Consider the following 25,630-nt stretch of genomic DNA (forward strand, 5'->3'; position numbering starts at 1 on the left):
TCATCCATCATCGTGTATCCTGTGCCAGGTCTTGTGCTGGCCACCATTGCAGTTCACATCAGCCCAACCTCCCCGCACCCCATTAATCACTCCATTTAAATCCAAGCATGCTTGTTGTCTGCGATACACTCTGAGCTGACAGACAGATCTCATTGCTGCTTTTGGTGACACGGCTACGGCTGCACTATGTTATAGCACCCATCTCAGTTTAACAGAGCCCAGCAGGAGACCCAGGGGAATCTCATATTACACGCGCAGCTTTACCAGAAGGTTGCACACGTCTTTACTTATGTAGGCCATGCTGTACACCCAGCTGGGCCCTCACCCATATGATGGCCAGGCCCTTTGCTCCATACTCTGGTCAGTACCCCACTGATTCAGGTGAAAACCAGAAAAGGCTGTCCCTCCCCCAAGCCTCTGTGAGGTCACTGTCTCACCCCTTGCATAATGACAGGTTTCAGAGTAGCAGCCATGTTAGTCTGTATTCGCAAAAAGAAAAGGAGTACTTGTGGCACCTTATAAATAAATTTGTTAGTCTCTAAGGTGCCACAAGTACTCCTTTTATTTGTTAAAATTTGCTAAAATTTATTTATTTATTAAATTTATTATTATTATTAAATTTGTTAAAATTTATTTATTAATTTAGTTAAAATTTGTTAAAATTAAATTTATTTGTTGTAGCTCACGAAAGCTTATGCTCAAATAAATTTGTTAGTCTCTAAGGTGCCACAAGTCCTCCTTTTCTTTTTGTCTCACCCCTCTATCTTGATGAAATTGGCACTTGGTGGGCCTGGTTCTAGTGGAAACAAGGCTTTTTGGGGTTTCAGATTGTCACCAAAATGCAGAGAAATGCTGTCGAGTTGAGTGTATGTCCTCACCCCATGCTCTGCATGGCCAATTGTGTGAACTCTGGCTATTCTTGATAGCCATATAAACGTCCAATCCCTTTTTGAATGGCTCTCCCCTAACGAGCTACCTGCTTCTCTCGCTAATATCACATCCTTACCCCACCCCCGCTGATTGTCTGCTAGCTCTTGCCGACAGTGAGCACAGATGTGTTGCAGCCCTGGAGATCTTCACCCCAGAATCCTCCCACCTTGCAACAGCTCACCCTACACAAACGTACACACTCTGCAGGCAGTTTAGCTCCCTATGCACCTCACAGGCCCCTTTGCAAACCAGAGAGAGGGATTTAGTTTGGAAAGTCCCGCTCTCTCCTGGACAGCCCTCTCCCCATGGCTACACCCTTGCAACCAAAGAGCCACACGCTGCACAGGGATGCACAGGAAAATACTCACAATTTATTACCCAAACAAGTCCCCAGGTGGGAGCAGCTCAGGACTCTCCCAGAGATGCACACTGCTCCCTTAAAAAAAGAACCCCCGTGTTCACTGCACTCCCAGCCCCATCTCAATTCCTGACAGCCACCAAGTCAAAGCCAATGAGATCTGACAGTTTGGGCGCTGGGGGCATGTGCCCATGTGAAATTTCCCTTTGGAAGTTCCAGTCCTCAGACCTTCCTCCCAGCCCCAATCCCTGGTCCCAAGCGTCCACCACAAACCAGTCTCCACATTCACTCTGTTCCCAGCTGTGCTCAGACGCTCCAGGAAGCAGCATGTACACACTATACACATCCAATACACACCCACACAGACACATTACACAGACATTAAATCCAGGATACCTCTTGTTTACATGTTAGGAATGATGCTAAATCCAGTATCCTTTTACAAGCATTATTTAGCCGTGGGGGGTCAGAGTCTGGTCTCATTTCCACTGGTGTAAAATTGGAATAACTCCATTCACTGAAATGGATTTACTCCAGATTTATCCTGATAGTCACTGAGATCAGAGTCTAGGCCTGAGCCTTCCAGAAATAAATGGACAGACAGATGTTTTGCAAATTCAGCATAGGATCAGTGCTTAGAAAAATCAGATTGGTCCTGAAACCATTTGTAGTGGTCCCATCAACAAAGCACGTTTGTGATGGTCATTCCAGGGTGATTTTAGCAGCTGGTATTTCAAGTTAGAGGTTGACGCTTTATCCCCTTTGAAATCTGAAAAAAGAAAAGGAGTACTTGTGGCACCTTAGAGACTAACAAATTTATTAGAGCATAAGCTTTCGTGAGCTACAGCTCAAAATGCATCCGATGAAGTGAGTTGTAGCTCACGAAAGCTTATGCTCTAATAAATTTGTTAGTCTCTAAGGTGCCACAAGTACTCCTTTTCTTTTTGCGAATACAGACTAACACGGCTGCTACTCTGAAACCTTTGAAATCTGAGATTCCCAATCTTCCACTCAAGAGGACAGGCAGCATCAGTTTCTATCTCAAGTAGTTCTTGAGATGGCAGCTACCAAAACACACTGGAATGCAAGTGTGGAGGAGGAAGATGGTAATCGGAGTGGTGTGATTTTAAAAGATCTGATAAAATGACCTTTGATGATTATAAATTAGTGCTTTATACCCCTGGAAAACTGAGACTACCAGCTTTTTTAATGGCAGGAAGTTTGTCCCCTAGGTAGTTTGTGAGAAATGAATTTCTTAAGTCTATGTCAAGCCTTTAGGAGTTGTTATGTGTATCAATGGAGCTGTACGGTTTTTTTTTAAATGCCCAACACAGGGTGTAGCAAGTACCTTGGAGCAGCGATATATTCATTCCCGTCAATAACCAGGGTTGGGCTGTATTTTTGGGTACATGTGATCTTTTTGTATAGGACTTTGAGGTCCTCAGATGGAAGGTGCTGGAGAATGGCAAAGGGCTGGTATCACTGTGCAGCACAAAGTCCTTCCAGGTGTATTAGAAGCATCTTGTTCCTTGCGACACCGATGTGTTTCTGCATTGCAGCTGTATTATGATGACCCCAGTCCTGCCTGGGCACTAAGATTTACCCTGATTCCACAGCTGGGAGACCAGAGCCCCTGCATGGCTCAATCCTCTCCCAGAAGGAACTTCCCAGTGCCAAGGCAGGGGCTACCGCTCCAGAAACACCACGCTGGAGACCTGACCTTAGAGTGACAGCTGGGGAAGGAGTGTTCGTCACATCAGTTTGCTGGGTCTGGGAGCCCAGGAGGGACAATAAGAAACCTGGGCAGCAGTTCTGCATTCTCAGAGACTGGGGGAGCCTCAGGCTCCTGGGTCCTTTGCACTGGCAGAAGGTGAAAGGCCAGCAAAAGTGATGCGCCCAGCTCCCAGGGAAAGGACAACAAAATCCACATGGGCCTTTGTAGTCCCCTGAGCACCCAAACCAGAGACCATGGCTGGAGGCACCGTGGAGGGGCTGGCAGTGCAGGCACAGGGTGCCCACGTCAACGAGGAGTTAGTGAACCCGGGGACACAAGTGGGAGGGGAAGGCCTGAATCTAAACTAACTCGCTCCCCAGGGGGAATCATTGCAGAGTCCTCCCAGACCTATGGCTATTCTCCTGGCTCCGGTGTGCCCAAGGCTGGATGCGAGGCCAGTGGCAGTGAGTCCTGTTGGATTCATAGAGCCCGTCTCTCGCGAGCCAGGTGGCCACAGTGAGTGCTGGGGCAAAACCCAGCATGAGCTCTCATACAGCCTGGGGCACGGCATATTGCACATCTGATCTTCAGGGCTCGGAGTGTCTCCGATGTGTCTGCACAGCGCCCAGCCCACTGGGGCCTGGGCCTGTGACGGGGGCACTGCTACAATACAAACAACAGGAACAGTAAGAGAGAGGCCATGTCGAGCAGAACACCAGGGTTCTCTGCCCCAAAGCTCCCCTCTGGGGGGACCATTGCAAGAGAGCAGGAGGGACCCCTCTATCAATCCAGAACCCTGCCCTGTGTGGCCATGGCAGCATTCGCTAAAGTGCCACAGTATATCTGAGCCAAACCACTAGGTTTCCTTTACATTTTCCTCCTCGCGGGGGCAGGGAGGATCCAGGCACGGTGGGTGGGGGTGTCTCTCTACACCCGTAGTGAAAAACAAACATTAAATGCCCCCCAAAACCTGAGTAGCGCCTGGTACCACCTGCAGATGGTTCCTTGCCATCCTGGCCAGTAAGGGATGGGAACCTGGGGCTACAGCCCCCCTGTGTAATGCACCGATCTCCCTGCAGAGGGCAGAGTGCTGTGTTTAGACAGAGCCTGTGTTTAGGCAGCAAAACCCTTGGCCTCGGGTTCTCTGCTGTTGTGTAGGGGGCAGCCCCCTCTGGGGTTTGCTGTGAAACCCACTGACCCCGCTTCTCTCCCTGCAGAGCCCAACTGGCAGTTTCTCATCCCTTGTACAGAGGGCTGGATACTCCTGATTAGAGCAGGCGGCAGCCATGGCTTGGGGGCAGAGCCAGCGCTGCTCCTGAAGGCCAGTCCTCGGGGGAGGTAGTTGTGCACAGTATATCCAGTGCCCAGGACCCTAACCACAACCCGGGGCAGGGGGTGCTGCATGAGGGGCGGGGATCCAGGCAAGCCTGGGGGTCTGGGCTGAGCCCGGTTCACCAGTGACACTAAGCTCCGTGGACTGGCGTCACTGACGCCCCGGTGTGGCCTGCTGGCTGCTTTGAGACTTTGGTGAAACTGCCAAACTTCATCCCGTTTGGTTGGCAAGCTTCTAAAGGGAGCCAGGGCTCAAGGGAGCTTTATCCCGCAAGTTGCAGGGGTCATACTGGGTCCCGGCTTAAGCAGGACCCAGCCTGGGAAGGGACTCGCTTCTGTTTGTCAGACAAGGGCTTCACCTTTGGGTGTCAGAGAGGAGAATGTCCTACGGACCCCCGCTGTGCCATTTGCCCCAGGCTTCTCAGAAGGCCTGAATAAGGATACTGGATCATCTATTACAAAAGAAAAAACAAGGAAATTGTGCCCCAGAACATCAATGAACAAATGTACTCAGCTAAGAACAACCCTTGGTTGCTCGTCACGTTCCTAGCACAGAGACATCGCAGGTGTCAGCACCGCTCAGCTGTTTGGGTGTGAAGACGAGAAAATACCCCCAAATAAACGCCCTTGGCTCCTAAGTCTGTGTCCTTAAATGCCACCGAAGAAACGTTTCCCTGCAGGGGTTTTCCCCAGCTTTGCCAGACACGTGGTTGCTTATTCCCCCTTGGAGGTTCCTCTACTCCCCCACTCCAAGGAACACAAGATGTTCTTGCTGCATAGCACCAAGGAAAACCCAGCAAACTCCAGGCCCCACCAATCAAGCTGTGTTGATGCTCAGCAGTCTCTCCTTTCCCTGCTGGTCAGAAATGCATCCCAGGGGAGGTGTTAAGACGTGTCCTTCAGCTCTGGGCTTTGGGGCTGCTGCGGGGGCACCTCTGTGGACGGGGACTGCATTTCCTGGGATCTGTCTGTGGAGAGAGCAATGAAGGCAAATGAAGTGAAAAGCCCTGGAAAGCACAATTCTCTGTCCACAAACGGGTACAGCACAGTCCTCCCTACTCTCCTTTCCACCACCAACCCCCGCTCCCTGCAGCCCCCTGGTGGCCCCACTCCCAGCCCCAGCGAGACCCATTCCCTCCAGCTTCCCAGCCCCCAGCCAGCCCCACTGCTCACAGCCAGAGCCACTCCCCCAGCACTTCTGCCCACAGACAGCCCCATTCCCTCCAGATCCCCTGTCCTTGGGTGGCCGCACTGCCCCTGCCCTCCAGCTCATAGGCAGCCCCAGCAGTCCCCCAGTACCCTTGTCCCGGGCCAGCCCCACTTCTCTCAGCCCCCGAGTGGCCCAACCCTCAGACCTTGAAGGGACCATATCCTTGGCTTATTCAGAGACTGCCAAGGGTGCCAAAAGTATTGTTCAAGGCAGTGACCTCCCAGGAACTAGCCATCAGGCAAGGCTCCCCCCACGCTGGAACGGGGCGAAGAGCGCTAGGCAAAGGCTGTCTGTGTGCTCTGGCAGGGCACCCGCATGCTGTGGCCATGGCACTGCTCAGTGTCAGCTCTTTGGGGCAGGGACCATCTGTCCGTTCTGCGTCTGTACAGCACCTAGCACCATGCGGCCTGGTCTGTGACTAGGGCTCCCAAGCGCTGTGGTAATACAACTGATAAATAACGATACTCACACTAGAGAGATGCCTATCAGAGTAATAACACATAACAATCCCCATTGTTCCAGATGGGGAATTAGAGGCGCAGAGAGGAAGTGACGAGAGTTTCTCAGTTCCCTGCTGTAACCACTAGCCCATGCTTCTAGGCACTGTGACCCTTCTGCAGGGCACACTTGCCCTCTGTCTCCAGTGGCCCAGTGCCCACAGGACCAGATTCTCTGGGGGACACAGGGCAGGGCAGGGCCCATCAGGCAGGGCCAGACCTGCTGTCTGGTACATACCTGAGCTTAGAGACATTTCAGCTAGTTTCAGAGGCAGGTCGGAGGGGCTGACGCCGGCCGGCGAGCCCAGAATGTCAGGGAGGGCGTTCCTGCGGCCAGTCCTCCCGGAGGATGCAAAGTCCAGCACAGGCTCCACCTCAGTCATGCTTCCCCTAGAAGGCACACCCAGGTCAGGCTAGAACCTCCTGCTTCCCCATCTCACCCCAGGGGCCTGACTGGGGAGCTCAGAGCCTTTGGAGCAGAGCACATGCGGGGAGAGGAACTGAAACCAAGATGGAGGCTAGGGTGACCAGACAGCAAGTGTGAAAAATTGGGATGGAGGGGTAATAGGAGCCTATATAAGAAAAAGACCCCAAAATCGGGACTGTCCCTATAAAATCGGGACATCTGGTCACCTTAATGGAGGCAGAGAAATCCTGTCTTCCCCATGCCCCCAAGACTAGGCTGGCCATCTGGCTGGGTTTGGTGCTGCTTTGCTGGGGAAAAGATGTAATGTGCTGGCTTTTTCCCCTTGGCTGGGACCAGCCCTCTCAGTCAGATGTGCACATGTCATTTTGTAACTACCACATACGTCACGTCTGCGAGTGTGGCCGTACTATACCCAGCATCTACTGGCCCCATTCTGTGCTACATTTAACCTGGATTGTAAGCCTCTTGGGGGCAGGGATCATACTTTTACTTTAATCTGCACCACCAACCTCTAGGATTCTGTAGAAATACTTTGCATTGGCAGTGGGTTTTTTAAACACCCAGGTCCTCTTGGGGCTGCTGCTACAGGGGGAGGAGCAGGGTGGGGGAGACAGGGGCTCCTGGGAGGGGATGGTACAGGGCGTCCTTGAGCTGGCAGTACCCCCAGCACCAGGCCTTGGTCCATCCAGGCCGTTTGTCTGTGACACTCACTCGCTGGCCCTGGGAATGACTCTGGGACGTGGGAGCTGGAGTGCAGAGCCCTGCCTGGCAGGGGCACTGGGGGGCAGTGACAGCAGCCATTGGGGCTGGCATCAGGGACTGCGCTGGGGAACTCCAGAGGCAGGAGCCAGGGGATCCATAGCTTGAATTTAAGAGTCTGGCTCTGTAGCTGGGGCTACAACAGATTTACCTCCTCTGTGACTCGGTAGAGGAGGGGGATGGACTGGACGGTGGGTAACCTGGGCTTCTGATCTTTCCTGGTGGGGTACTGACCTGCGTTTCTTCCCTACCCCATTTCCTGTCCTCAGTCGCTTTATGGGACTTTGGTGGTACCAGAGCTGCCACCTGGCTGGTGTTTCTAGTGCCTTGCTGCTTTCTGGTCAGAAGTAAAATATGCCAGTGTTTTTGCTGGGTGATCTTAAGTACCGACCACACATGGCCATAGGGGCTGGAACTCGCGGTGTTGGGGGGGGCTGTCGCACCGCCTGGCTTGAAGTGGTTTCCATCCTATGCAGGGTTCAGTTTGGTTCAATGGCTCTCAGCACCGCATGGCAGGCAGTGTACTGCAGCTGCCCTGCTGGCACCCAGGTCCTGCTCTGCATGCCTGCAGCAGCCACCAGCTGTTGGGGAAGCGTAGCCCCAGTCCTGCCTCGAATACCCCCAGGTCTCAAGTAGGCCCTCCCCATGGTTCCCCCCAGTCTTGGGACCTGGCCCCACCCACAGACCAACCCCGCCTTCCTGGGATGTGGCCCCACCCACAGACCAGCTGGTTTTTCTGTGCCTCGGAGGTGACAGCCCTAGGACTCAGGGTGTTTCCCTTGGGGGGAATCACAGCCTCCAGCTGACCATCTCCAGCGACCCGCCATTGCCAGCAGCCCTGTCTCTGTCCTGGTGCATGGTACGTGGATGACACTCAGCCAAGCCCAGAGGGGACAGGAGCAGAGGTGCAGCCTTACCTGCAGCCTTCCAAAAGGGGCTGGCTCTGGCTCTCCGAGTTCCCAGGGATCCTGCTTGCCTGGGGTAGGCTTCCTGGGGTGGGGTCTCCCCCTCCAGACGTCCTCCAGCCTGGGGAGCGATTTCACCAAGAGAATCTGGGGCTCAGACTGGGGCTCGGTCCCAGCGTGACTGGCCTTTGCCCACAGAGCGACGCAGCACGGCCTGTGCAAAGAGAGAGTGAAACCCTCAGAGCCATCCTGGGGATGCCACAGGAAACCCAATGGCAGCTTCCAGGCAGAGCTGCCCCAATGTCCTCCACGATTAACTCCCCCAGCTCCCGCAGCCTGGCCTCTCTCTACCATGCCCTCATTCAAGGGGCAAGAGATGACTATTTCCTATCGGATTTACATGCCATATAAGATCCTAGAACTGCTCCCTGCAGTATAAACTCTGCACCCCCAGCCCTTTGGCAAGCATGAAGTGGGCTCCACCCAAATGGGCACTGGGTCAGAAGCCACAGTGGGTCAATTTCTGTTCCCCGCAGGGGCGGTGCTGGGGGGGACCCTGTAGCCACCCCTCCCAGCGCAAAGTTCAAACGTTACGCATTAGTAAGGGTGGCATGGTGCGGCATCACCACCCTTACTTCTGTGCTGTTGCTGGTGCTGCCTTCAGAGCCGGGGGGCCGAGAGCAGCGGCTGCTGGCCGGGTTCCCAGCTCTGAAGGCAGCGCTGCCGCCAGCAGCAGCACAGAAATAAGGGTGGCACGTGGAGCATGCAAAGGGGTGGGGACATGGCAATAACAACACACAAGGGAGGAAGCAGGCAGGGAGAGAGAGAGGGGTGCCTAAGGAAGGGGATCACAGACGGGGGAGGGGGAGCATCAATAGGGGAGGAGGGATCACTGACGGGGGGAGCATGCATGGGGGAGGAAGATCACAGAGGGGAAGGTGGGGCTTGATTAGAGGAGGGGTCACAGAACAAGGGAAGAGGAACATGCTTGGGGAAGGGATCACAGAGGGGGGAGGCTGCATTGGGGAGGGGGGGATTACCAACAGGTTAAAGGGGGCATGGTTAGAGGAAGCGGGGCATGGATGAGGGGCAAAGAGCCCAGTCCAGAGGAAGTGTGGGTGGGGGAGAAGTCCCGGACCATGCAAGGAGGGGACTGACACACGGTGAAGCGGTAATGTGCAGCCTGGTGTGGGGCACTGCACGCCATGGGGGTGGCAGAGGGAGGGGGGTCCGCAGCCAAGTTGGGAGTGCAGGGGATGCTGCTGCTGTGAGCCGGGCAGGCAGGCACCAGTGGACCCTGCAAAGGGTCTGGTCCTGCCACTGTGGCTGTCTGCGGGCTGCTAGTGGCGGGCTCGCCAGGCGCTGAGCAGAGCTATGCCGCGGTGCGGTGGGCAATGTGAGGGGTGCGGGGCTGACCTCAAGCCCAGGGTGGCTCCAGGGCCCTTTCCACTAAGAGGCAGTGAGGGGTCAGAGCCCTCTTGCTCCTCCCGGACCCTGTGTCGGGGACAAGCGAGCCTCAGTGTTTCTGTATGTGTGCCCACGAGATGTATAGTGCAGGCCCCGCCCCCAGTTTTCTCTCTAGCCCACCTCAGCCCCACCACTGGGAAGAGTCTGGCGCCGCCCTGGTTCCCCATCCCCATAATCCATTCAGATAACCGCAGCACCCCTGAAAATGATCACAGCCCAGTCTTACCGTGACAGCCTCATGCATGGGCACAGGCTGGGTCAGCAAGCCCCGAACTCACAGCGCCCCAGCATCCTGGGTGTTAAATGAAATCCAGAGGGAGGCCCGGCGCATTGCGCATTGTTTCCTTATGTGTGTGTGGTGTCGAGCACAATGGGGCCCTGATTCCTAATGGGGGTATCTAGACACCTCACCAGACAAATAACAACGTGGGGCTCAAAACTCCTCTAGACAGAGCTAATCACAGGGAGATGCACTACCAGCTCACTGCCTTCACGGCCCCCCTGTTGAAGAGCATCAGGCTGCTAATTCACTGCCAGGACCGGCTCTAGGCACCAGCAAAGCAGGTGCGTGCTTGGGGCGGCACATTGCCGGGGCGGTATTCCGGCCACCCTTTCTTTCAGGGCAGTTGCGCTCTCGGAGCTGCGCCACTTAGATGGGGCGAGGGCGCTGTGCCCCCGGCTGTAGCAGGAAGGGGAAGCCCCAGCCCCGGGATGCTGAGCTGCCAGGGCCCAGCCGCTACCTGGGGAGGAGAGGGCGAGTCCTGCCAGGGAGCCGGGACTGCGCCACCTCATCTGCGCACCGGCTGCTGCGCTGCCTTGTGCCACCCCTTATATCGGGGCTTCTCTGCGCGGCCGGGCAGGGGAGGGGGAAAGCCCCTGCATGTGCTGGGAGAAGGTGACATCAGTCCCTCCACTTCCAGTGCCATCCGTGAGCCCCAGCCCCACCTGAGCTTGGGACGGCAAAAAACCTAGAGCCAGCCCTGTGCACTGAGTGCTTTCTGGGCAGCGGGTGCTGGCCTCTGCTCCCCGGGCCAGGGATGGAAATATCAGCATCAGCTTTTCTGCACAACAGCATTAATCTTCCCAAATGCAAGCGCCCCGAGCAATATGGCACAGTAGGACAGGCCTTTATGTCATATGCCCAACGTCTAGGGAAAGGAGAGACGGGGTCTGTGTTATTCTGGCTTCCTGCACCAATAACAGTAACAGAGCCAATCAGAGCCAGCCAGACTCACTGGTCTGCCCGATGTTGCCCTTCCCATTCTCCAGGTGAGGAGTCTGAGGGCATGTCTACACTGCGATTAGATACCGTGGCTGGCCTGTGCCAGCTGATTCAGGCTAACGGGGCTCAGACCAAGGGTCTGTTTCACTGTGGTGTTGCTGTTCAGGCTCAGGCTGCAGTTCAAGCTCTGGGGCCCTCCCCTCTCTCAGGGTCCTAGAGCCTAGGCTCCAGTCCAAGCACGTCTACACTGCAATTAACCAGCCCCTTAGCCCCAGTCAGCTGGCCTGGGCCCTCCGTGGGTGTCTCATCTCAGTGTAGATGTACCCACAGAGTCACACAGTTTAATGCCCGAAAGGCACCAGATCATCCAGTCGTACCTCCTGTATATCACCGGCCACCACCCCCTCCAGCCCCCGCACACTACACCCAACAACTGAAACCAGACCAAAGCGCCACAGCCCACAGGAGGGCGTGTTCCTTTCCTTTCCGGTTCTGATTGCCGGCGATGCTGCTGTCTGGCTCCGTCCTGGAACACAGAACATGACCCAGCCAGTGGGCATGCTGAAAGGGGACAGTGTTGCAGGGCCAAGTTGCGTGGTGGCTACCAGAGAGAGTGCAAGGAGCCAGCCTTCACCCAGACCCAAAACTGTAAAGTCAGAGGTTCTTGAGCACAAACGACTATTTGGGAAATGGGGGGAAATTTCTCAATGTGACCAGGACCAGTCAGAGCTGCTGGTGCATAAGAAAGGTATCCAGTCCCCTCCAATCTGAGGATCTCAAAGCACCACATAAACATTCCTGAATTAGAGTCTCCCAGTACCGACATAAGGTGAGGCAGTGCTCCTCTCCCCATGTTACAGCTGCAGGGACTGAGGGCAAGATCTACTCACCTACACTGCCAAGTACTAAAGGGCATCTGTAGGAAATAACACAGCACAAGGTCTTTATGGGATAGCAGCAGCCCACATGGTCCAAACCCACTGTCAGTTTCACAACATCGGATCCTTTGTGTGGTTGCTTTTTGGAAGCTGGCTCTGATCGGGTATTGGGTGCTGGACCTTGATAATGGAGGGGAGTCTGCAACCACCTCATGCCAAGTAACTTTGCTTTCCTCCTTTAAATCCCTCTTCTTAGCAGCCCCCTGTAGCATCAGGGAGATTGCGAGAGGGCAGACGATGAGGCTGACTGCTAACCATGCACCAGGCCTTAATGCTCCAAACTTTCCATCTCCTGTGCTATGAAGTGCTATATTTAGACCTGCCACTAGACTCACATGGGGCCAAATGTTTCTCTAAGGCTTGGTTGACACGACGAGCTCGGCATGTGACTCCCAGCTCGTGAGCAGGCAGGCTAAAAATAGTGGACAGGCGACAGCAGCAGCGGCACGGACTAGTCGCCCCACGCACATACCCATGGGGCGCAGGCAGCTTCGTACGTGCAGAGCTCGCAGCTGTGTAACTGCCTGTGCAACTGCAGAACCTTCCCCAAAGGTCCTGCTACCGGGCCTTGGGACAGAACGCTGCTGAGAGCGGGCAAGTCACACCCCCAATCCAGCTCCGTCCCCCAGAGGGGAATGGGGATGAAAGCTGTGAACACCAACATTGGTCCCTGACATGCTGCCTCGGGACATGCATGGGGGGCAGCTCTGCTGAGTGAGAAGGGGCCATTCTCCAAGCAGGACAGTCAGTGTCTAGAGCTGCCAGGGCAGCTCACTGCTCGTTCTCCATTGTCTTTAAAAATCATTTCAGGGAGGTGGTTTGTTTCGGGCATGTCCAAGAGACTGTTGGAAAATGGTCTTCCTGGTACCATCAGCCCCACAAGTTCCCAAATCACAAGCATGAGCTTGGATTACATAGTAATTCTTTGCCATCTGGTTTTGGAGCTTTGCGGACTCACTCGTGTCACGTTTTCAAGATTTTCTCCACCAACATAGGAGCTAGAAACTTCCTTTTTAAAAAAATGAAAGCTAAGCGTCTCGTGTAATCACATGACTCCAGGAGGTGAGGCTTTAAGAAAGAAATCAGATATCACAAGACTTGTGATAGCGTCAGGTGAATTGGCAACATTGCCTTCCTGTGCCCTAGTGGAACTTATGGGACACTGCACAACAGCCTCATATAAAAGGACTGTCTTTAATTCTCCAGTCTCTGCAGGGCCCTTGTGGCATTTCCGTCAATGTACCTAGGTGTCTCCAGGGGAACATGGCCAACTCCATCCCTCCATCCTCATTGTCAGTGGCATTAAGTGATAACTGCTCTGTTCTGAAGAGCACAAGGACATCTCTGCATGCATGAGTGTCTTAGGAACAAAGATTCATGCAATACCCTGCCAGCCCCGCATCCAGTCCCAAGGTGTCTCCTTCTTTAGTGCCCATGCAATGAGCCTGTGGGGGTAGGGAGCTGGAACCGGCCCCATGGGCTCCTTTGCAGAGTGTCTGGAGAGGATGCTCACTTCATTAAGATAAGGGGCACCATCAGCGCCATGCTGGTAATTACCCAGTGGTAGCATGAAAGAAAATGAGCCCTCTTAGAGCAGAACAGATGGTGAAACAGATAAAGATGGCAGACTCATTAATTTACCATCCCCAGCCCTGCTGCCCCAGGCAGATGCTCATCATGCTGAAGGTTAGATCGATCATCTGCAGTCAGGGTGAACCTAGCTCCACACTTACATGGGCAGTCAGACTGATGCAGCCCCTGCTTTGCTATTGTCAGGTTCCTCGTGATAGCTGCGCTGGGCACAGGGCTTTGCTACACGGGCAATGGGCTGGCAAGCTGCTTTGTGACTGCAGGGCTGTCCTTGGGCCCTGGGCTCAGCACACTGGCTGGCTGGGTTGCTCAGCAGCTTTGTGCCACTAATGCTGAGCTGAAATTGTGGAATGAAGCAGTTGACTGTCCCCACCGAGAGCCAGGCTCACTCCTCTACTGTGGGGCCTGGGGAGGTGGGACGGGAAGTGGATGAGCACTGGCTGACCAGGGGCATTGGTAGTTGGACTTAGGGCATAGGAGGGGGCAGGGCTGTTATCTGAGGGGAGGCTGGCAGGGTGTGCAAATAAGCAGCTCTGACAATGGCCTGTTTGCTGTCTGTCACTGGGTTCTACATTCTTCTAGGACAAGAAGGAATCGGCTAGGTTTGTACCAAGGGAGATTCGGATTCGAGGTTAGGAAAAACGGTCTAACTTTGAGGCTAGGTCAGCACAGGAGCAGGTTCCCCAGGGAGGTTGAACTAACCCATCCTTGGAGGGTTTTAAGAACAGGTTGGACAAAGTCCTGTCAGAGATGGTCTAGGTTTACCTGGTCCTGCCTCTGTGCAGGGATGACCTCTCAAGGTCCCTTCCTGCCCTGCACTGCTATGACTGTGTGTGTGTGCCCAGCACAAAGGGACCCTCTTCTGGTAGGGGCTCTTAGGTGCTATAGGAATTCAAGGGCATCACTCATGCCCCCCAAAATTTTCAGAGTCCTAAGGGCAGGGCAGGGCAGGGCAGGGCAGGCAGGGTTGGGCCCCTCAGGACCCATCGCTCACTCCAGACAGGCTGCCCACAGTGGTCCCAAAGCGCCCTGACAGCCTGCTGTCACTGTGCTATCAGATGAGGAGTGGAGCAGAGAAGGAGCAGAGCCATGGACTCACTCATGAAAGGCACCTGGACTGGATGGAGCTGTGCATTGGGGCTCAGGCCTGGTCTACACCTAAAACATAGGTCGACCTAGCTACATTGCTCAGAGCTGTGAAAAATGTAGACCAGCCCTGAACCCCAAAGCACAGCCCCATCCCGTCCAGGTTCCTCAAACTGGAGACACAGTTGGGCTGGCAGAAGAATTCTTCTATCAACCTGGCTACTGCCTATGGAGGGGGTGGATTTACTGCAGCGAAAGGAAAACCCCCTTCTGTCACTGTAGTAAGTGTCTACGCTACAGCGGAGTAGCCTCAGCGGAGCACTTGGAGTGTAGACATACCCTCAGTCTCCTTCCAAAACTGCCTTTACAGATCAACAAGACTCAAGAAACTCCCCAAGCCACGACATTTGGGGAGCAAAACCTTCTGCTTTACAAGATGGATGTAATTTCCCTCCAGAGGCAGAGAAGAGCCAGCACTCGGCTATAACATCTCTAAAGGGGATTCATTATTGAGGCTGCTGGCCAGAGAGAGACCCCGTGGTGCTCTCGACTCCGGCCTGTGCTCTCGACTCCGGCCTGGGCTGTCACGGATTGAACTGCTGATTACAATATACACCCAAATATCGCTTTTTCTCTACATAGAATCTGCTCAGAACTGGTTATTGCTCCGTTTCTGGTATAAAATGACTTGATCCTAACTGAAGACTGGCACAAGAGGACACTCATAGACAGACACAATAGCCAGGAGATACTTGTATAGCCATTCTTCTCCATTACTACCAGCTGTACTTGCAGAGTCAGGTAACTCAGTGTGCAGACAGGGACGATCCTGTGGTTAAGGTACTGAACTGGGACTCAGCAATGCTGGGTTCAGGTCCTGGTGCTGCCACTGACTTCTTCCGCACCCCTGTGTGACCTTGGCCAAGTCACTTAATCTCTGCCACAGTTCCCTGTGGGGATAATACTTCTGCCTTGTCTATTTAGACTGTAAGCTCTGTGGCGCAGGGATTGTCACTCACTTGGTGTATGTATAGCACCTAATGCAGTGGGTCCTCTCGCTGTTAGTGTGGTGAAAGTAACCACAGAGGGTGGCAGTTGGCTTTGATGCAGCCTCTGTAACTTGCTAACTCAAAGTATGGCCCTTTGTGAAATGTTTCTCAGTTTCCCCAAGACATCTTCTCTGCTACTGGGGGCAAGGTCTGGGTTCTGCATGCCCAAAGCAGGTGATGACAAAACTGCCTGTTTGTATTGTAGAGAAACGGTGCCAACGAAAAGCCACAGCCGTTTCAAACACCCGATCTTGCAACCCTGAGCATGTCTTCCCAGCCACATCCGTTGCCCTTCCAAAGGCAGGAAGCCAGTCCCCTGCATACAGCCACCTCCATACAGTCCGCTCCATACAGCCTGGTCACTCCCTACCGACCCTCCTCGTCCCTGCAGCATCACCCTTGTGTAGCACCCTCTCTCAGCTTGCTTTATTTTTTCTTTCTTGTCACTGTCCCTTTAAATGCTGCAGAGATAAGCAGCTGTTGTCCTAGCATGACAATATTTCAGCAAGTGGCTGCAGGCTGCATCTGCCTCTCTGCCAGCTGGCAACCTATGTTCCCTTTTCCTTATCACTGGGGAGATGACACAGCCTCAGATTTCCCCTTTAATTTACACCCTTGTTTTTCAAAGGAAATTACATTAAAGACAACAACAACCTCTGTAGCATGCACCTCCAACCGCCCGGCAGGGCTGCACTATAGGAAGAATGACAGTCCTTGCTTGGGAGGCTTTCATGCTCTGCTTCTAGGACGCAGGGAATAAAATAAACATCACACTGAGGCCTGCTGCTGCCCAACCCTCTGTCGCTCTACACCTCCTGTTGCCATTACGCCAGTGCAAAAGGCTGCCACCCTTCCGATGAGGGCAGCATTTCACACGCTGCGCCAGCTGGTGCAATTCACCCTGCAAGGCGCGGGGCAATGGAGAATCGGGCCCCAATGATCCAAGGTCTGTCCCGGAACCCCGGGGCCAGATTCTGATCCAGTCTGGCCGACTCCCGCAATCTGACCACAACTCTAGTGATTTGGAGCAGGGGGACTTAACCTGTCTCATGAAAACATAATGAAAGGCCCCAACTCACAATTCTTCCCTTATTCAAAATGGCCACCATCTCCCATTACCAGCACGTCGGCGGCCATTTCCCCACAGTCTAGACCCATCGGGAACGTGCCTGCCCTTAGCAAAGACGGCTGCTGCCTCCTGCTGGTTTCAGTGAGATTGACACCATGCTCAGAGACCAAATAGCTGTCACTCAATGGGTCGGGGCTGGTGGGATCCAGGGACTGTGGGGAGCAGGAGAGACCCTGTGAAAAGGGGATGGGGAGAGTGACGGGAGAGTGAGGGGCAGCATGGGGGCAGATTTAGGGGGTGCAGGCAATAGGGGGAGGGGAACGGGGAGAGGCCAAGAAGGGTGCAAGGGATGGGGGAGCAAGGAGGAGGCTGAGGGGGGTGCAGAGGGATGGGGGTGCAGAGGGATGGGGACAAGGGGGAAGCTTAGGGGATGTGGTGGAACAAGGGGAGGCTTGGGGTATGAAGAGGTGCATGGGAGCAGGAGGGAGGCAGATGGGGGTATAAGGGGCAGGGGGAGGCTCTAGGTGTTTTGCCGCCCCAAGCACAAAATGTGCTGCCCCAAGCTCCGAGAGCGCAACTGCCCAAGGATGGCCGGAAAGCCGCCCCTGGAATTGTGCTGCCCCAAACATGTGCTTGCTTTGCTGGTGCCTAGAGCCGGTCCTGGGCAGGGGGAAAGCTGAGGGGGGTGGGAAGTTGTGCCGATGAGGCCAGGAGTTTGTGTGGGGACAAGGGGGTGCAGAGATATGTGGGGGTATAGCAGGAGGCTGATGTGGGGGGATAAGGGGACAGGGAAGGCTGAGGGGGTGCAAATGACAGTGATGAGTGGACGATGGAGGGATCAGATGGCAGCTCCCCCAGCTTGGGTGCTGGTGGGGAAGGGACAGGGGAAAAGGCAGTGTGCGAGCATCACAAGCATCACACCAACTCTTTCGAGCTGATCTCGAGTGACAGGATTTTGACGACTGCAGGAGGAGCTGTCGTGATCTCCTCTGATCTGGTGCTTTTCAGGGCTGGGCAGAGCTCTGCGTGAGAGCCTCTGGGCCTGCCACTGGACCATGCCTTCACATGTGGCCCCAGAGCAGAGAGAGGGTCTGGGGCAGCAGAAGGCGGGGGAGGAGAGTTGAGGAAGTGGTGCTGTGGGATCCAGGCAGAAGAATGGGGAGTCAGGGAAGTGGGGCCATTATGTCCCAGGGCAGGGAGAAGGCAAGAAGTGAAGGAATAGCTGGCAGTTCCCCTATCTCGGGGTTGAGGACAAGGGATGTGGAGTCTCCACCAGACCAGCCAGGAAGAGACGTGCATTTCTGTGCGCTTTAAAGGTTGCCCTTTCAGCCTGAACTTCTCTCCTGAACATTGGCACAGGAATAAAGAGGGGATTGATAAAGTCAAAGGACAGGCTGAAAAAAAAAAAGATTTGATTAAAAAAAAACCCTCATGGTTTTTTGGGTCAATCTCATGATTTTGGGGGGTCTGCCTCCTGATTTTTGATCTCTTGAGGTTGGTAATACTGCTGCTCTCATACCAGTTTTACTGCAGTGTTGCTAATTGTCTTAGTGCAGATAGTCCTGATCTAAATGGGTGTACCTGAGCACAAAATCTGACCCTCTTTGGTTGGCAGATTCTGAATTTGGCAGAGGAACCCTATAGGGTTTGTGAGGTCAGTTTTGCAGTGAAACTGCATCATGCAGCCAGAGGTGACCCAAGTCAGTCCTTTCCCTCCCTGTCTACTCAGTTTAGCAAATATTATTTGAAGGTGATTTTCCATCCCTTACCCTGCAAATCCCTCAGCATCAGCGGCTGGAGCCTGGGCTGGGGAAACAGTCGCTTGGGATCAAATCAGAAGCAAAGTGGGAATTGCTTTCACTTTGAACAGTGTACACAGAGCAGGTTGCCAGGGAGGGAGAGAGACCGGCTGGCTGAGCACAAGTTACTCATAGAGGAGAAAAGAGAAGGTCAGTAACTAGTGATGCCATTAAAATAACAATACTTGGCTGCAGAGATCTCAAAGTAACTTGAAAACAGCAGTGGATTAAGCCTTGAACCTCCCTTTGAGGCTGGTAAGTGAATGACCCCAAAAGAAGGAAATTTGAGACGCAGAGAGGGGGATTTGATTTGCCAAACGTTATACAGGCAGTTAGTTGTAGAACTAGGAGTAGAACCCAGGAGTCCTGGCTCACAGCCTCTTGTTTAATCACTAGCCTACTTTGGCTAGAAACTTACTTTACTTTGCCAGAGAGCTACTGGACTGGACTGGACTGGACTGCTGCTCAGCTAGCTCCAACAATCACATAATGAATACATTAATAATCAAATACGGCAAAGAGAGCAGCGATTTTCTAGTCACAAAACAAAGGAAGAGCAGGAAGAGGAACTGCCTGCTGCTATTTCTTGGTGAGTGCGGGGCCTTTAAAGCTATTGCTGTGAGACCCTTTTGTCCTATGTCTTCTCTGCTCAGAGGTGTTACATAGCAAGAGACAGACAGTGCCTGGAAGAGGGCAGGAACTCTTCCTGCTCTTTATGCCAGGCACACCCAGCTGCCTGGGGGAGGTGCCAAGGGTTTCCAGGAGAAATCTCTCCCCTCTTCTTGCTTTGCAGATATAAGCGCCAGGTGGCACTTCCCAGGTAGGGTCTCAGCCACACAGAGCCAGTTGTCTGGGCAGGGATGCAGGAGGATGGGACGGATGGAGGTGCCATTGATGTGATAGAGAATGTTTAATCCCAGGTGCTTGGCTTTTGGTGTGGCCTGATCCCTCTCTGGACAATGACCCCCCTCCCTGGCAGCCCTACAGGGCATGCTACCTCCAGCTCCTTCCGGCTGGTGAACGTGGCAGCTGCTGTTTAACATCCGGCAGCCACGCCACACATCAGGTCGGGGCCCAATCCTGTGAGTCCTCTCAACTGCCACGGAGCTCGGCACTAGGAGGGGGAGTGGGGAAGTATCCCCTCTCGGGGGAATTCTGGCAGGGGAAGTGAAATGAAATTTCCCAGAATTTCTTAGCATTGAGCAAAGTTGTCGAATACAGAGCCCCTTGGCTGGCACCAGAAGGAATCCAAACCTCGCCCAGGACAGAGATCTGAGAGGAGGGGGGACTCCATGAAACAAAAGGCCCCTCCCTGCCTGTTCAGCCTAGCACATGCCTGACACCCTGCAATTAACAAACAGCAAGAAAACAACCAGCCACTGCTACTTGGGCTGGAAACAATGAGATCCAGGCAGTCTTGGGGGGATTAGGGTTAGAGTGGGAGGTGCAGAGAGAAATTTAGGCCAGGCATATGAGCAGCAAGCATGTCCCTGTGGTCAAGGTGACTGAATACAGTGCTGGGACCCATCCCTGCCCTGTGCTAGTGTAACACTCCCAAAACACAGGCCTGGGCCAAGCAGACAAAAATAACCAACTCACCCAGACTTTCCCGCTTTCAGGCAGAGCTGCCCATGTGCTTTGATGTTACTTTTTGAGCAATTAAATCAAAGGTTCTGAAGTCCTTGAATGCTGCATCTGCCATCCGGTCAGACGGAAATAAACCAGTGGGAAGCGAGCAGAGGCTCTCCTGGCAGGAATAAAAGTGAGCTCAGGCGTGAGAGGGAGAAGAGAGAAGGGAGGAGTCAATGATTAACCCAGGGGCTGAATCGCTGCCTGGAGCAGCATGTCAGTGTCACACCTCCCTTGGAGGAACTAAAACCACTCTCTGCCTTGGCCTTTCAGCAAGTGCAATATCCAGCAACCACCCACCAAGAATCATAGAAAATTAGGGTTGGAAGAGACCTCAGGAGGTCATCTGGTCCAACCCTAATGGAAGAAATTGTCTGACAAGCAACCGCTAGCAGGGAGGAAAGCAGATGTGCCAGACCTGGATCTGAGTTTTTCTGCTTTCCAGATGGTGTCAGTGGGCCCTTTATTGATGGGGAAACTGAAGCACAGCAAGGCAAAGGCCTCTTGGTGGGAATCTTGTGTGTGCAAGAAGTACAGGATCAGGTCCTCAGTGACTCACCCCAATGTGGACAGGAATAAATCCAGGAACCTGGGATAAACCAAAGCCCTCGGCGGTTAGACTACATGACCCTTGTGGTCCCTTCTGACCCTATGATTCTATGAAAGCAGAACTGTGCCAGTGCGCATAGTCAAACTGGAGAGGGCACAGTATATGCATGCCCAGGGGCATATTGCTTACATATGTGTGTGTGCATGTATGTGCAGTACACATGTGTCCGTGGTGCTTGTGTGTTAGTGTATGGAGGTGCGCTGATGTGCATCTCAGTGCATGCGTGTGCCCAGCTGTTCACATTGGTGCTTGCCTGCCAGGTGCCAGCTCTCTTTACACTAGCAGCTAGTATATTACTCTGGTCACCGGCTGTGCTCCACAGTGGCTCTTTAAGTTCCTTAGGCTATGTCTACACTGCGCACCTTACAACGGCGTTGCTGTGCCACTGCAGCCATGCCATTGTAAGGAACGCTGTTTGTCCGCTCTCTCCCGGCGGCAAAATTAAACCACCTCTAACGGCTCTCGCCAACGAAGTGCTGTCTATACTGCGCTTTTCGTCGCTAAAACTTTTGTCGTATGGGGTTGTGTGTGTGTGTTTTTCACATTCCTGAGTGACAAAAGGTTTAGTGACAAAAGTGCCAGTGTAGACAAAGCCTAGGTTTTACCTTGCACTAAACCACTACACGACCTTGGGGAAGTTTCTGTTTTATGGCCTAGACAATAAACCCAGCCACAATCAACAAATGCCAGCCCAGGAAAGAGGCTCCTCCTGTGCCATTGGCCTGTATAATCCTGTCCTAGGAGTCGCCCAGCCAGGTCCAATCTCCCTGATGCTCAAACCTTCCAGCGTGACAGCACAATGGAGAGTTCAGCACAGACCTTGGGGCCCTAGGCAACCCCCAGTGTGTTTCCATAGCAACCGTTCAGGAGCAGGGCCTGGCGGCTGCGAGGTCTGAATCTGGTCCTCACACACTTGGCTTTGCACACAGATGTGTCCCCCCACCCTCCCCACTGCACGGCCACGCAGAGTCCCTGCTTAGTAGCCAAATGGCCCCTTTTGTGTGGCAAGGTGGTTGAGTGGTTAAAGCAATGGACGGCTAATCCAGTGTACAATGCACACATGGGTGCACACTCCACCTTTGTCAGCCTTTCTTGGGCTGCTTCAGTTGCCTGGAGGCTGCTCTGTGCCCAGGGAAGCCTTTCAGTAAAAAAAAAAAAAAAAAAATCAGGCTGGTGTCACAGCTTGAGGGGCACCAGCCACGACTCAAACTTATCTTGCAAGAATCTCCTAGGCTGCCTCTCATTCCATTCTCTGTCCCCACCTGCGGATGCAGATATAGCTAGGAAAGGTCCAGTTCCCTGTTTAAAGGGAGGGGTGTTTGAGAACCTGTTAAAAGGAGGTTCAAAGTTGGCTTTCACCATGCTTGTTCTGATACATGTTGGCTGGCTGGGGCAGGCCAGAGTTGGACCGGGCTGGTTTGCGGTGTTTCAGTGAGCCAGTGCTTTCCTCTGGGAGCAGACAGCTTGTGCTCTGCAGTTTAAACCTTCAAATATTAAACCATTACAAATATTAAGTCTCTGTTTGCTTCCAGTTGCACATAAATTCTGCAGAACTGGAACTTGGTATAATGGAATTCAGTGATGCTTGCCTGAGTTTGCAGACAGCCTGAACCAATAGCTCCAACGAAAGTGTGAACTTCCCCTATTCATCTCAATGGGGCAGTGACTGTGAAGTCTAATTATGAAAATGTAAATGTTTCGCTGCTGATCAAAGCATACAAGGAAGAGAAGTGGTGAACCTAGCATTATGGCAATCCGCACAATCTATTGAGTGGCATCCCATTCTGGAGCGACAAGTCAGCAGAGCTTGAGATGTTGGTAGAGCCTGGGTTGTGGGTGGAGCTTGAGAGAGTACCACCCCTTTTGTTTTTTCTAGTATGACCCCCAAGACAGTGTTACACCCAAACACTCCTACCCATCCCCTGTCTGAAACATACTTCTGGTTGGTTTACAAACCCAACCCCCTCCTTGGCGTAGACCGGGTCACCAGACACCATCTACTACCTCTGCAAGGGAGAGATATATACTCTAGTCAGCTCTTTGTATTTGTAAATCCTAACTGAGCAGAGACCATATTGGGGACACTGAGGCGCTATCCCCTGTACTGTCCTGCTGGTGACCGAGGTTGTTCCTCCTGGCCATCAACATTGACCGGGGTGTACCGGTGGTGGATAAGCCCAGCCAGCTCTGTTTATTGCACCAGTGGGGGTCTGGCTCTGCAGAATCAGGACTTTGGTCTGTCTGTGACAAGTTAATAGTCTGAAAACCTGCATCCCAGGACTAGACAGCCCAGTGGGTGGACTCACCAGCTGTATCCCTCCCCAGATCTGGACTGGGTATGCTGGCTAACTCACAGTGGGAAAGGATCCAGCAGGCTTCTTCTAGTCCCTGATGGGAATTTGTCTCCATTGCAAAACCACCGTACAACTTGTAGGACAGACAGACGTGCTCATGTTAAACTCAGCACTGGAATAGCGGGGGGAGGGCGGGTGTGTGGGTCAGGATTGAGGGGCATGGTCAGAGCTGCGGGGGGGGGGCCAGGACTGGAATAGCAGGGAGGCTGCAGGTCGGGATTGAGATGCGTTGGCAGAGCTGGGGGGAGGGGGAGGTAGGGTTCTGGGTCAGGACAGAGCGGGAGCTGGTGAGGGCCTGGGGGCTGTGCGTCAGGACCGAGGGGCACTGTCAGAGCTAGGTGAGGGCCTGGGAGGCAGTGGGTCAGGACGAAGGGGGAGCTGGTGAGGGTCTGGGGGGCTGTGGGTCAGGACTGAGGGGCACTGGCACAGCTGTGGGGGGCCCATGGAGGGCTGAGTGTCTGGATTAAAGGGCACTCGCAGAGCCGTGGGAGGGGCAGGGATGGCTGAAGGACAGACTGTCGGGATCTGGGAGAGCTGGAGGGGAGGGGTAGGTAGGGCTCTGGGTCAGGAGTGAGGGGCACTGGCAGAGCTGGGTGAGGGCCCAGGGGGCTGGGTGTCAGGTAGGATGACCAGGTGTCCGGTTTTGGACTGGAACACCTGGTCCGAAAGGGATCCAGGTGGCTCCAGTCAGCATCGTGTTGAACGTCCAGTTCGTGTGGCGCTGCAGTGGGGCTAGCAGGCTCCCTGGTAGCCACCGCGCCGCAGACCGTGGCTCCTGGGTCGGGGAGCAGCCGGCATGTCTGGCTCCCTGCCTTAGGGGCTACCAGGGGGGTGTCCACATACTGCCCGGCCCCCACCTTCAGGCACAGCTCCCATTGGCTGGGTCAGGGCAGGGGAGGAACTAGCCCCACTCGAGCACTCAGCCGGTGGCTGTTGAGGGGTCGCCGGGCACAGGCCTCTCCCGCTGTTGCCCCACCATTGCACCCAGGAGTTGGAGGTGTGTGTATCCAAGTGCTGGGAATGGGGTGCATCTCCCTCCACCTCACTGCATCCCTTCCCTGTCCCATCCCTTCCTGCTCCATCACCTACCCATCCCAGCCCTGTACCCCTTATAGCACTCTCCCACCCATCCTCTCCACCTCCCAGAGCTGCCATCTCCATGTCCCTCACCCCCCCACCGCCATACACTGCTGCACCCCCATTATGTCTCTATACACCCGTATGCCCCCTGCATTCTCATGCACCTGTAGCCTTCTGCCTCCCCCTGCATCCCCAACCACTCCACATACCCCACCTACCCCCACCTCTCCCCTTCACTGCCCCCTTTCACCCCTACCCTGCTTTCGTCCGTGGCCTCTTTCCCTCCCCAACCTCTCTCCTCCACCCCCATCTTTTCCCCTCCAGCCCACCCTCCTCCCTTCCTGGCTGGGTGATTTAGGCAGCCCCTGAAAAAGTGTATAAAAAAGTGTTTCTGTGTGGGCAAGTGTGTGCATGCAGGCATTGTATGTGTGTAAGAGACTATGTGTCTTTGTGTAGGGAGGTGTGGGTACTGCCACATGTGTGTTTACCTGTGTGAATAAAATTTGCACCCTAATGCTTTGACTTCTATTTCTTTTGCTGGCTCACGCACAAAAAAATTGATGACATAAAATATGTGTGTATTCATTTCATAACAAGTTTTTAAAAGAGAAGGGAACTCTAAGAGAAATGTATTATTTCTTAAAATAATTTTGACTAGCCAATGTATCATACATTTCTCCCCACCTTTGTCTAGCTACATTATAAACTCTTTGGTGCAGACTCTCTCTTTTTATGTGTATGTCCAGCACCGACCACCCTGGAGCCCGGATCTTAGTTGGGGTCTCTAGGCACTAAACAACAATTGTAATAATAAATAATGTGGACGTATATGTGTTAGTGCATGCTAGATGTGTACACATGAATACACGTGTGTATTCGCATGTAGGTGTGGGAGTCAGTTTCTACAGATTTAATTATATAGGTATCTGGACAGGTGTGCATTTCTGTGGTTGTGCTCTATGGATTTGTATTTGGGCTTCAGGAGTGGCCTTTAATGGACCCATTGCAGCTGTGATAATGTGTGGTCCTAATTCCACACATAAAATTACAATAACAGTGAACAAAAAACATGGAGCTGGTTATGAAAAATGGGAAGAGGGGAGGGAAAGAATCATGAAAACCTTTGTGAAATTTCATTTTTTAAAAAATTGCCCTTTTTGATTATTTTGCTGCCAGCTCTACCGTCCTGTAACAAATAAAACCTGAACTTAGCATAATACAACTGTCAAAACAATAAATACGCCTGTTTGGGCCAATGAGCACGTGAGCATGGGTGGGGGAGAGCAAGCGACGGAGGGAGGGGGGATGGAGTGAGCGGGGTGCGGGGCCTCGGGAAGGGGCAGGGCAGGGGCGAGGCCTCATGGAAGGGGTGCAGCAGTGGGCAATGGGTGGGGCGGTGCAAGGGTGTTTGGTTTTCTGCAATTAGAAAGTTGGCAACCCTAGCATCAGGACGGAGGGGGAGCTAGTAAGGGCCCAGGAGTGCAGACGTGCTGCAGAGCTGTATTTGGGGAACCTGCTGCACTGCTCTTGGCTTTAGTTAGTGCTTCTCCTCCATCCGACGCAACATTGGCTCCACACCATTTAGGAGGAGCAGGACTGGCCCAC

General features: G+C 53.6%; 1 long non-coding RNA gene across 3 annotated transcripts in view; it reads right to left on the reverse strand.

Annotated features, from left to right (window-relative positions):
- Positions 1-1,279: 1,279 nt before the first annotated feature.
- The window catches only part of LOC119845446, a 60,215-nt gene continuing 35,864 nt past the window's right edge, over positions 1,280-25,630 (reverse strand). Inside the window, exons 2-6 of one of the 3 annotated variants that reach the window (XR_005289593.2) lie at positions 19,952-20,099; positions 8,145-8,346; positions 6,280-6,431; positions 2,270-5,302; positions 1,280-2,048 (exon numbers count right to left, since the gene is read on the reverse strand). This is a non-coding gene — a long non-coding RNA (uncharacterized LOC119845446). Of the gene's footprint in view, positions 2,049-2,269; positions 5,303-6,279; positions 6,432-8,144; positions 8,347-18,322; positions 18,421-19,951; positions 20,100-25,630 lie in introns of those variants that run through there. The other 2 variants (XR_006278271.1, XR_005289594.2) reach the window with 2 other exon arrangements.

Source organism: Dermochelys coriacea, chromosome 19 (assembly GCF_009764565.3).
Source record: "Dermochelys coriacea isolate rDerCor1 chromosome 19, rDerCor1.pri.v4, whole genome shotgun sequence".
Lineage (NCBI taxonomy): Eukaryota > Metazoa > Chordata > Testudines > Dermochelyidae > Dermochelys > Dermochelys coriacea.